Here is an 11,818-nt window from a genome sequence, read left to right as displayed (position 1 = left end):
GTTGCCAGATACATTTACCCCCCATGAATCAGTGCTTTCACGCAATAACAAGACATAGCTTATCAGCAGTTAGTACCCTGTTGTAGTAGAATCTGAATGACTTTGGTGCGGTCAATGAGGTTTACAAGAAAGGTGAGTGGCTTATATGGTATTGGTTTTTATTTTTTGCATTTGTTATTGTTGTTTTTTTTTAACCTAATCAATATTGAATAATCGTTAATTGTCGGCTAATTGTCAAGTAAGTGACTAGAATTATATTGGTTGTAAAAAAACAAGACATAGCTTATCAGCAGTTAGTACCCTGTTGTAGTAGAATTGATGAAAATATTTAGCGTAAACAATTTGTTATATGTAGTTGGTTGATAAGCGTGCGTTTTTATTTGTTTATTGTAGCGACAACTTCTATGTACTCGTTGCCGGCATGAGGTTTTTACCATGATAAAAACATTACAAGGTAAATTCATTCTCTCAATTCGTCGGCCATGATTTTTTTCTGACGTTTGCCAACATTTTAAAATCATATAAAATTGAAAATAAAAAAATTAAATTGTTCACAATTGTTGTTGTTTGAGATTGAAAATGAGAATGTGTGTGTGAGTTTGAGTTTTGATTTTAAAATTATATTGTTGGCAAACGTCAGACTGCTCTCAATGGTTTTACCTTGTTATGTTTTTATCATGGTTTTTACCAAGGAATGAAACCGAAACCCAAACCGAAACCGTAACCGTTTAAAACCGTTTCGTTTTTCAAAACCGAAACCGAAACCGTAACCGTTATCTTGACCTGAAAAGGAACGATACCGAAACCATTTCAATCACAGGTTTCAATCGGTTTCCAGAAATTTACCAAAAATAATAAATAAAAATTTCTTTGAAATAAATGATTTATTTAACCAAAATCAGCAACATTTTGCTAAAATTCTTGTTAAGTAGTAAATAAGTATGGCAAGGTAACTTTTCGCAAAAATCTGCTGATGACTTTGTTGTTGTGAATCGATAATCGATTAATTATATTAAAGTAGTTTCTTTCCCGTACGCAATGCGAGGTCCCGCGTGTGCCCAAAATAGCCCAGAAATCATGCCTGTACTCAACAAAATGGGTAATAGAGAGCGAAAATTCGAGCGTATTCGATCGTAAGTGTATTCTTCTTCCTGCCCGAAACAGCCCGAAATTTTCTCCGAGTAAAAATGGATAAAGTGTCAAAGTGCATATCAGCTGTATTGTGTTTACATGTTGCCTGCATTTACTTGGTGCTTTTAAGGAAAAGTGAATGGCCTGTTGATGTATTTTCAATCTATGTACTTAAATTTAAATTTGTGAAAGCAAAATTCAATTTCCAAGTGTTTGCATTTAATACCATGTTCTGACCGACAACCAAAACATTTTTCCTTCATTTTCTTTTCATTTACAACATTTAACTTTCATTCTTATTTTGCTTTGGCCAGGAAATTAACGATAAATCCGAAATGGCGTATTAAAGATGATAAAATATGACTTCGACTTTGATAAATAATCGAAAAAAGCTAGTGAAGACACCGATTGGAATGAGTGGAAAGTGAGTTTTCAAGTAGTTTTCAGCGAAAACTGGTTTTCGTTTAACAGATTTTATATGCACGAAAACACAAGTTTTAGGTCGAAAACCAGTTTTAGCAACGAAAACATGTTTCCGATGTCGGTCAGAACATGGTATAAGTGACATAAACAAGAACAACGTGAATCAGCTGTTTCTCGACTTGTGGGCACGAAATGTGGGTTTTTGCGTTTCCGTACTTCTGAACTTTGTTCCATTTTTGAAAGAAAATGTTTCTCTTATTCTCTAATTACCAAATCCGGTCCGGATTGTTAGGGAAAGAACCTAGTGTTGATATCATCAGGGAACTGTAATTTTCGATTTTCTTTCCTCAACGTTTAAGACATTGTGATTTAAATAGATAATATCAACAAAATTTCTGTGAAAAACCGAAACCGGAACGAAACCGAAACCAAAACCGAAATAAATTTTGAAGAACGAAACCAAAACCGAAACCGAAACACTTGGAAAAACCGAAACCCAAACCGGAACGTTATTTTGAATCGGTTTCATTCCTTGGTTTTTACTATCTTACACTCTCTTTACTTTAGTCTACAAAAATGTCTCCACACAAATGTATCTACTAACAACATAATAATATTTTTTATTTTCTCTCTCTGTTTACAGTCTTCTCCAAAGATTTCCCCGCACGCGTCTGTATTCAAGCGGCCCGCTTGCCCCTGGATGCTTTGGTGGAAATTGAGAGCATCGCTTTGACCGGTGATGTGGAGACTATAGTTATTTTTTAAACAAGTTTTTTATACGTTTTTTCTACTGAATAAAATTACTGCTTTTATGTAACGAATTTTATCGAAAAATGTTATATATTTTTCAGTTTATCTACCTTATTAGGATACCACATAAATACAGAAAATTAAATTTGGTTGGTATCTTGCGGTTCCGCCCAAGGTTCGAAAATCCGCTTTATATATTATACTACACGCTGTTGTGCTCCTGATTACATATCGATGGCTGAGTGGAAGATCGACCTATCTCGGCTGCCAGTTCGAAAACGCCCTATCTCAAAAAACTTTTCAAGAACGCCCTATTTCAGAATTTTATTCAATAATACCCTACCTCGAAATTCGGTTCAAAAACGCCCTATCTCACTTCAAAATGTATTGAAAATATGCTAATATAGGGCGTTTTTGAATCGGAAGCTGAGATAGGGCGTCTTTGAAACGAATTCTGAAATAGGGCGTTCTTTAAGAGTTTTTTGAGATAGAGCGTTTTCGAACTGGCTGCCGAGATAGGTCGATCTTCCACACATTTTTAGTTAGCAAAATTCTTTAATCGAACTAAAATTGTTAAGGAAAAAAAAACGCTCTTAAGTAACCGAGTTTTCCAAAATACCCTAAATGAGCTATGTAATTAGAGCTTGCTATGGTATGATGGACTTATCGTCTTTGTTCTAGGGGCAACTCTAGTTTTTTACACTAAAAGTAACAGCATACCTAACATTCGAGTTTCCCGTAACATGCAGAGCTATGTAAGTACAAACTTGGTCCTTGGCAGTAACATAGCTTAGAAGCCAAATGTTGAGAACAGTATAAAGAAAACTTTCGCTGTCTTTTACCGCTGCAGGTCTCTCACCGAAGGTAATTTACTGACTTTATGTTACTTTTGTAAAGCCTGTGATGTGGAAAAACTTTAAAAATTTTTGGACACTTCATAAATATTCAGTGAATCCTTCTAAATCTGACAAACTTGGGGGATGTGTCTTCCGCAAAAATATCTCTAATTCCAAATGTAAATTTCCAAATAATTTTGCTGTGTTTAAAGCAGAGTTTGTTGCCATGAAACAATATCAACAGAAGTGTATGCATGCTGATGAGCCACCTTCCAAAGCGGTGAGTATTTATTAAGTGTCCGGTGTTCAAGGCGAAATTCACTTGAAAATGTAAGGGAATGCTTAACACCCATCTTGGATTCATATAACTACTTCACCAACAAACTTATTTAGCTATGAGTTCACAGCGGTATCGCAGAAAACTTTGTAGCTAGTGAACTGGCGAGTCTCCGTTGGATAATTGTGGTCTATTCCGGGGTAGTTAGGCAAGAAACCAAACATGACCCGATAGGAATCGTAAAACAGTTTACATAGGATTTTCAATAACCTCAGCGGGATATATTCGCGTAGGAAACACAAGGACCGTCCAAAATAAATCAAACAACCCGAAATTGTTTGGTTATATCTTTTGAATAAAATGAAGAAAAATGATGTGGTTTTCCTTAAATATTTACTTGTACCTTTAGATTTCATTGCATTATGTTTTGAACATCGTATCAGTTAAGGGACAGACGCCATTTTTGATAACCAATATATAGCCCTATTGCACTTTTAATGATTTTTGCAACACTGCTCGCGATAAGTTGTGGATTTATTAGCGGACATTCTGCTTTTTAAAAAATCCAACAGAAAATCTGGTGATCTCTAGGCAAATGACAAGAGGTATATAGCACGGTGGCAAACCCTCACCTCTTCATTGAACCTTAACGTCAAACTCTCTATTGCGAAATGGGGTGGAGATGGGGCCGCGAAAGTTTTCGCTTCTGCTGTTCGTGGCGTAGTGCTATTCGATACAGAGGGCGCTTCGTGAGTTATAAAGATGGTCAAACGCTTTGGGAACTCTGCGTAAATTCGGAAAAAGTGAAACGTGTGCTCTTCACAAAAAGCCCGCCGGTAATTACACCGACTCTAAGCGGTTCTTAGCGCGGTCGCATTGGCACTACTCATTTGGGTTCCCGGTCACTGGATTATAGGGAAACTGAACGGCTCACGAGCTTGAAGACCAAGTATATTCTTCGAAGAAAAGAACGCATTGGTATGCCATTTGCAACTTGCAAGCTGATTTTGAATGAATTTGTCTATATTTTAGCAAACGAAAGAAGCATACAAAATGCAAAGTGTCGGATATCTTGGGCAAAGGTAGCCTAGGTAGTATCGTATAAGATATTAAAGGTCGTATTCAGTGTCCGCCGTATCAAGAAAATGTATCACCGACCAAGCAAAAAATGTATCCAAATGTACCCAATTTTCTTTTTTTAAGTATCCATCTCATAATTTGTAAGAAAACAAAACATTTTCAAGAAAAATACATCATTTAACCCATCCTAAGAACTTGGAATACATGTATATATTTTTATTTTTCATAAAATCAAACATTTATAAATTCAGTTCATAAGTTAAATTTCTTCTGCATAAGTATTTTGCAAAGTAAATATAATAAATAATAAGTAATATGTTACATTCGTACCTGTACACTCTAAAAAGTGCATGTATGTTAAAGTAGGAAACTGGTTACCTCTCTTAATATGCTTAGATTTAAACAAAAATTTTTTAGAGTGTATTTAAAGTCGTTTCAGTAAAATTCATACAAATTTCCTTAAATAAGTCAAATTTAGTTTTTTAAACAGTGTTTTTGAAACAACACTGAGATATTTTTTTCTTTTTAACCGACTTCACAAAAAGGAGAAGGTTATCAATTCGTGGCAATTTTTTTTTTATATATGTTACCGCATGTCTTTGGACCACGTTAACCGATTTCAATAATTTTTTTTTTAAGGAAAGGTGTTACCTCATAGGTTGTCCCATATAAGTTTGGTTTAAATCTGTCCAAGCGAGGCCGCCGTGTTTAGCATTTAGATTTGTGAAAAATGCTTAACTTGTAAAAAACCTATAACTTTGTATAACCAAACTGTTCTGAATTCAAATTTCCATTATTATTCATTCAAATGAAATATCGTAAATGAAATTTCGTAAATGAAGTATGCAATGTTAATTAGTATCACATGGCAACATCGGTGTCAGCACAATTCAGCACTTTGACATAAGTTTACAGACTCAGCGCTGTAGGTATACGTATGTATGCAGATACATAAAAACAAAATTTTTCTACACAAAAAACCATTTTTCGTCCAAGAATCGTGAACTCGCTCGCTTTTGTGCTCCACCGATTGTGCCCTATATTAGCTAGTTTGTTTCCAAAACGCATTACTGAAATAAACTTTGTATTTTAAATCGAATCGTTTAGCGTGTCGTTTTCTGCAAGGTCCAAACTAATTGCTGCGGTATTTTTACACGCAGAAATAGATTTTCTGTGCAATCAGATTTCGCGCGTGCAATCTAGTGCTCCGCCGAGTTCATCGCCGCCGTTCGGTTAACCAACCATCGCCACCAGCCAATTCCAGCACCGACCGGAATTGCCCAGCTTTACAACTGTGTACACCGTCTGCACGCAAACACCCACAAATCACCCAGTGGCCTAGCTGACCGAAAGTCCAGCTTCCGCCTGCCAGCCGACCATTCGTCCAGCCGCCGACGCATCTTCCAGGCACCAGCCAATCCGCCAGCCGCCCAGTCGAAAGACGCTCCATCAGCCGCCCGCAAAGTCATTATCTGTTTGCGTTCGACCCGTCGAAAGAAGCTACAGCCCACACGGCTGTAAAATTGGTCCTTCTCTCCGAAAACAAAGAATCAGCGACTCAAGTCTAAGTATCCACAAAAGCCGTAAGTAAAGATAAAATTCTTTTGTTCTCAAAATTACGGCTATATACAATTAAAAATACATATATAATTAGCACTTTTGGCGGGAAAATATACACATTTACATATTATTCGTGAGTTAACGACGAACGACATATTTGTTTTGCAATACCGCTTGTCGACGGTAGAATTCGGCAAAAGTTCATCCACCAGCTTTATCGAAAACGAAACATACCCACATATACGAATACATACCATTAAACCCACCAAACAATTTGTGTTGCCAGCAATAAGAAAACGTGTCGCCCTCGGAAACAAATTTATTGCCGGTAATATTGCCATCGAATCGATTTCCTATTACCGGTCGCTCTAAAACGTCCGCCGAAGGCAACTCGCCTGGGCGAGTCGTTTTCTTATTACCTGAATGAGTCCTTTTCTTATCGCTTCAGGCGATTTTTGGAATAATTTTATTCTTTTTAATACTTCATTTATTTTTTTGTACCAAATTGCAACTTACAATCGGAATTAATTCATTTTCTCGCTGTGCGACTTCCTATTTTTTCAATCTTGTCCTTGGGCATAATATAGATGCTTTTGGCCAATACTATTGACGCCATATTCATAAGTTTCGGAATTTTTGAGAACTTTTTTATTCAAAATTGACATTAACGAAGTGATGTTGCCGATTTGTCACCACAGCAATAAATCGGTGAGTCGCCAATTTGTTGCCATTGACGATTGTTGCCTATTTCTCATGTTTTGCATGGTGGGAATATATACATACGTGTGTGTCTATGCATATGTATATACTCATAGAAAATCCCGCCATATAAGCAAACTACACTAAAAAATAGTGCAAAACCCAGATTGGCTGGGTCTCGTACAAGCCAAATAATTATTGAAAATCATTGGGTGAATAATCAAAGTGCTTATTTTTCGATACCCAAGTAAAAGCGTATTTGCGTACATACATTCGTACATATGTACATTTAAATAGATAAAGTTGTGTTTTTTCGAACATTCCCTTTGCTCGTATAAGCAGTATCCCGTTCCCAGTTCGTTCGTTCCGCGAAAGTGCCACATATATGTACATAAAAAGTAAATAGCATATACAGTGGGCCAAAAAACTCATCTCAGCGAGATATAATTATAAAATTGAATATATGCTTATTTAGTAACATATCATTTCTATTATACACTAGCCAATGCCCGCTTACTTCGCGGCGCCTAATAAGAGCTTTTGGTTGGCCAATGCAAAAGAGCGTTTAAAAACAAAATTAGTCTGTAAAGTCAAAATTTTTTATTTAAGTTGAAACCACTAAGGTGCAGTATCCTCCTCACACATAGGCCAATAATAGTAACGCTGTGATTCCATATGGAATACCTTTCCCTTTTGGTGTCATGAGCTTTACCAATGGTCTTATTTCCACCTGTGAGATCTCTGCCAAGCATCCGTAATCTTTTTGTATGATCTTGCAACTACAACATTGGTGCGATGCGTATGCCAATAAAAGTTCTTATAGGGAAACTCAAGAGCACAGAAGTGAGTTTTCTGTTATAGGACGGCCAAGAATCCTCGCTGTCCTATAGGATGAAAAGTTTTCCGGTACATTGCTAAATGAGTCGTGTGATCTGTTAAGTATCTTTCAAAGGGAGCAATTGATATACCTACGGTGATCTTTCCTTGTTAATTCACCACTTTTACAAACTTAACCCCATTCTTCATTTAGACATCTGAAAACTAAATTCGTATAACTTAAACATAGGGCCAAAGCAGACCAACCACTGGGTTTCTATACATTTCAGCTGCAGCGCCATCCATTGGGTTCATTTTCTGCAAAACCATTGCTTACCATAAAATGAATACGTGTTATGAATTTCAACCTTAACTCCAGCGGCACTAATCGGGTAAATTTTTATCAAAAGAATTTTCCATCATACAGGTACATAGCTCACATTTAAAATTTGAACGAAATCGGTTAATAAATACGATTTTTATAAATAGCTTTTTATAATAGCAGATAACCTCCGACAATCTGACGGAACTCTATTCAGTGGTTTTTGAGTTTATTCCGAACAACGAAAACGGCTATCATTTTATGCAAATAGGTATGTAGATATAGGGCAGTCTATAACGAAACCCGAAAAATCAAAGCTCCATTCTTTGTACAAAATTTAAAAAAATTCTTCAAAATTTTCACATAAATTTTATCTTTTTCTAAAAACTAAAAACAAAGTTACAATATTTCAATGGGATTTAGAAATCTAGAAGAAAATTGTTCCCAATCGAGTGATACTTGCGCGTTTACGTAAATGTATATCGATGCAGTCTTTCCAATAATTACCACTTTTCGCCATAAGTACGGTATTGATAAAAACTGTAGCTGTGTAGAATTTCAGGACGTTAGCGTAAGTAGTTCCAGAGATAAGCTATATGGGAAGGAAGGAGCCACGCCCCCTTTCCCAAGGCATTTGCAATATATACATCAGTGCTAAGTTTCAGTTCCCAGCGTAATTGGTTTTAGAGATATATTGGTTTTTTACAGCCCGATTCTGTGTACTTGATAAATTTAAAATCTTTATAATTTGTCAATTTTTTATTATTTATCAAGAATTGGTATTCTAGCACAGAAATCAAAAGCCCTTTTCTTGATAAATTATCAAGATTGAAAATGCTATTGACAAATTGAAATTTCATGTGAAATGTATAAATTTTGTATCTTAATAAATTTGTTTCTAACAATTAAATACTCCATGTGCCGGCATTTGAACCTGCGACACACGGAATTTTAGTCGACATCTCTACATACTCGGATACGGCAGTCAAAAGCTTTTTCGCTTTTAAATTCATATTTTTCATATGTGACAATGAAATCAGCATGATACAAAAAAGAAGGTAGTTCCATTTAATGACATTCGTTGTTGTTGCTAACCATTTGACTTTTAATAAAATTATGACATTTCATAAAATTCATGCTACCTGATCACCAGAGATAATATTTTTTTTTTGTAAAAGTAAACAAAAATGTATGAAAATGAGAGAAGTTTAGTGAAGTTATTGAACATATATGAAAGGAGGACTGCATGACCATCCGTCACCTCTCGAATTCAAGTACAGATTTCGATCATACCTTCTAGGTAATTTTTTAACCACTTAAAGAAATTATTGTTGTTGTCATAAAGATTCTAAAATGTATGCATGAACTTTATTAGGGCGAAACGAAACTATTTTGAGCACGGAAACAAATGTTGAGTCTTCAAGTGAAGTAATGTTAAAATTTGAAGAGGAGTTGCTCAGTGAAAATGTTTTCAAACCACTTAACGATATTGAAATATCCGCAGAAGAAGAACTCGAGGTAAACTCCTTACCCTTTCGTTTTTATTTGATTTCTAATTTTTTTAAGTAGCTCGCAGAAGAGCATGAAGCGGAAGATTTCATCAGTCCACTCAAAGATGTGGAATATGATGGACTTGAAAATTTTGCGGCCACATAATTTCGAAAATGGGGTTGACAAAACTAGGCTTCAGGACGCATGTAGAAAGTGATCAAAATTATACGTACGTTAACTGTTTATCGAAGGGCGGTCTGTACAAGCCTAATTCAAGTTTTTTGCATACATTGGAAATTTTGAATTCAAAATTTGTTGAAATTAATGGTGATTCGCTAACCACAAAGCCAAAATTTTTGCAAAATCTGATGAGAAATTTAAAAGTAAATTTGGACCAAAATATTATAAAAAGATTTTATTTGGGAAGAACATTCTCTAGAATTCGATTTTTAAATCGCAAGATTAAAGAAACGAAAATTGTATATCAAAATAAGAAAATGAAAAAAATAACAACATAATGCACTAATGGTTTTTATTATAAAATAAAAAGAATAATTACAATGTAACAGTTTACATTTTATATATTTTTAATAAAAGAGGGGCAAACAACGTAAGTAAAAAAATATCAAGTACTGATTGTGAGTTTTGATTTGAAATATTCTCACATTGGTAAAAATATGGGAAAGAAAATACTCCGATGTATTGTTTTAATATTATCAAAGTGGCAAGGCCGTTGATAATACTGACAATTTATGAAACTTCAAAAAATTTTATTATCCGTCAAAAGTTGTTTATTGAAACTACCTTCTTTTTTGTATCATGGAAATCAGTTGCACTCATGTGGAAATCAGTTCCACTAATGTGGAAATCGTAGAGCTTATGTTTTATAAATATTGACACAGAATGCGAACGAAGCTTTTGCTTGATACAAATCTTGATGAAATTTCTTTACAAAAAATTTATCAAGAAAACATAGAATTGGGCGGTTAGTCTGTATAAGAATTTTAGGAATATCCCGAGCTACATACCGAGTAAATTTTTGGTCAGAATATTTATTTTTAAGATTTATTTTGCCAAATATGAACCAAGTCGGTGCAGCCGTTTAGTAGTTTAGTGAAATACATTGTAAAGAGAACTGTATGAAATTGTAAAACGCGACGTCTCAGATTTCTTAATTTTTTGGCAGCAACAACGAAAAGTTTTAATTTTTTTTTAGCGAAAAACCTTCCACACAGAAAAAAAGTTTGTGGTTATATCAAGGCGAAATTTTGAGAACGGTCCGTTGCTAACTCTAAATATAAACTACGACACACTGGAAAAAGTTAATACGTTCAAATACCTAGGAATAATGATCGACGATAAACTAAAACAAAAACAAAAAAATGGATTCTATATTTTCAATTAGAGCTCTAGCAAGATGTACATCGGTGAAAACTGCATTTAACTCCATACATTAGCTTTTGCGTGATGCGCTTACAAACATACAGACAAACATACCAAAATTTTATATTTGGCTTCTGTTGATCTAATAAACCCCCTATTAATTTTTCTTTAACATATTCTCAAATACTCTCGTTTGATTCCCATATGGCAACACTTAGTTTATATTATAAATTTAACTGAATTAAAGTTTTCGAACCCGCTTCAAGAATATTTCATTTATTTTACAAATTTTAATGAATACAATTTTTCAATCAGTTGGCAAATCCCCTAAAAATATTTTAGCATTAAAATTTCCTAGCCTCTTTAGTTTGATGCCAATATTGCAATATTTAATTTATGCTATCAATTAAATTAAATTAAAGTTTTCAAATAGGTGGCAACCTTCCCCAAAAATATTTTCAGCTGTAAGCCTTTGTAAATTTCTTTCTTTTGACAGCCATATTGCAGTATTCACTTTACCGTATCAATTGACCTAAACTGAAATTTTAAACACAGGTGGCAACTCTCTAATTTCTTCTTCTATATTGGAAGCTAGATCTCTAGCGATACATCGGTGAAAACTCTGCATTCAATTCCATGTTTTCGACTGATGTGCGTACAAATATACAGACAGACAGAGATTCAAAAATTGTTTATTTGGCTTCTGTAGCTTAAATAAAAACCCACCATATTAATTTTTCTTTAATATCTATAAGGTACAGACATCGACCTGTTACAATTTTATTATATGTATAGATGTATATATAGATTTCATTTATTTTATCAATTTAATACAATAAAATTTTTCAAACAGGTGGCAGCCCTCCCTAAAAATATTTTCGGCAATATAATTTCCTAACCCCCTTCAGTTTTACACCCATATTACAATATTCAATTTATCTTATAAATTGAATTAAATGTACATTTTCAAACAGGTGGCAAATCTAAAAAAGTATTTTTGGCTGTAAGCCTTCTTTAGCCTCTTTCTTTTGACGCCCATATTGCAATATT

General features: G+C 34.5%; 1 long non-coding RNA gene across 1 annotated transcript; it reads left to right on the top strand.

Annotated features, from left to right (window-relative positions):
• The first annotated feature begins 27 nt into the window (after positions 1-27).
• Positions 28-2,307, top strand: LOC118740967. Its single transcript, XR_004993202.1, has 2 exons — positions 28-132; positions 2,198-2,307. It is a non-coding gene; the product is annotated as an uncharacterized LOC118740967 (long non-coding RNA).
• The last annotated feature ends 9,511 nt before the right edge of the window (positions 2,308-11,818 follow it).

Source organism: Rhagoletis pomonella, unplaced genomic scaffold, assembly GCF_013731165.1.
Source record: "Rhagoletis pomonella isolate Grant_MI unplaced genomic scaffold, Rhpom_1.0 Rhpom_scaffold_00006, whole genome shotgun sequence".
Taxonomy (NCBI): Eukaryota; Metazoa; Arthropoda; class Insecta; order Diptera; family Tephritidae; genus Rhagoletis; species Rhagoletis pomonella.
The sequence above is the reverse complement of the archived record's forward strand: the minus strand, read 5'-3'. Positions and strand labels throughout refer to the sequence as shown.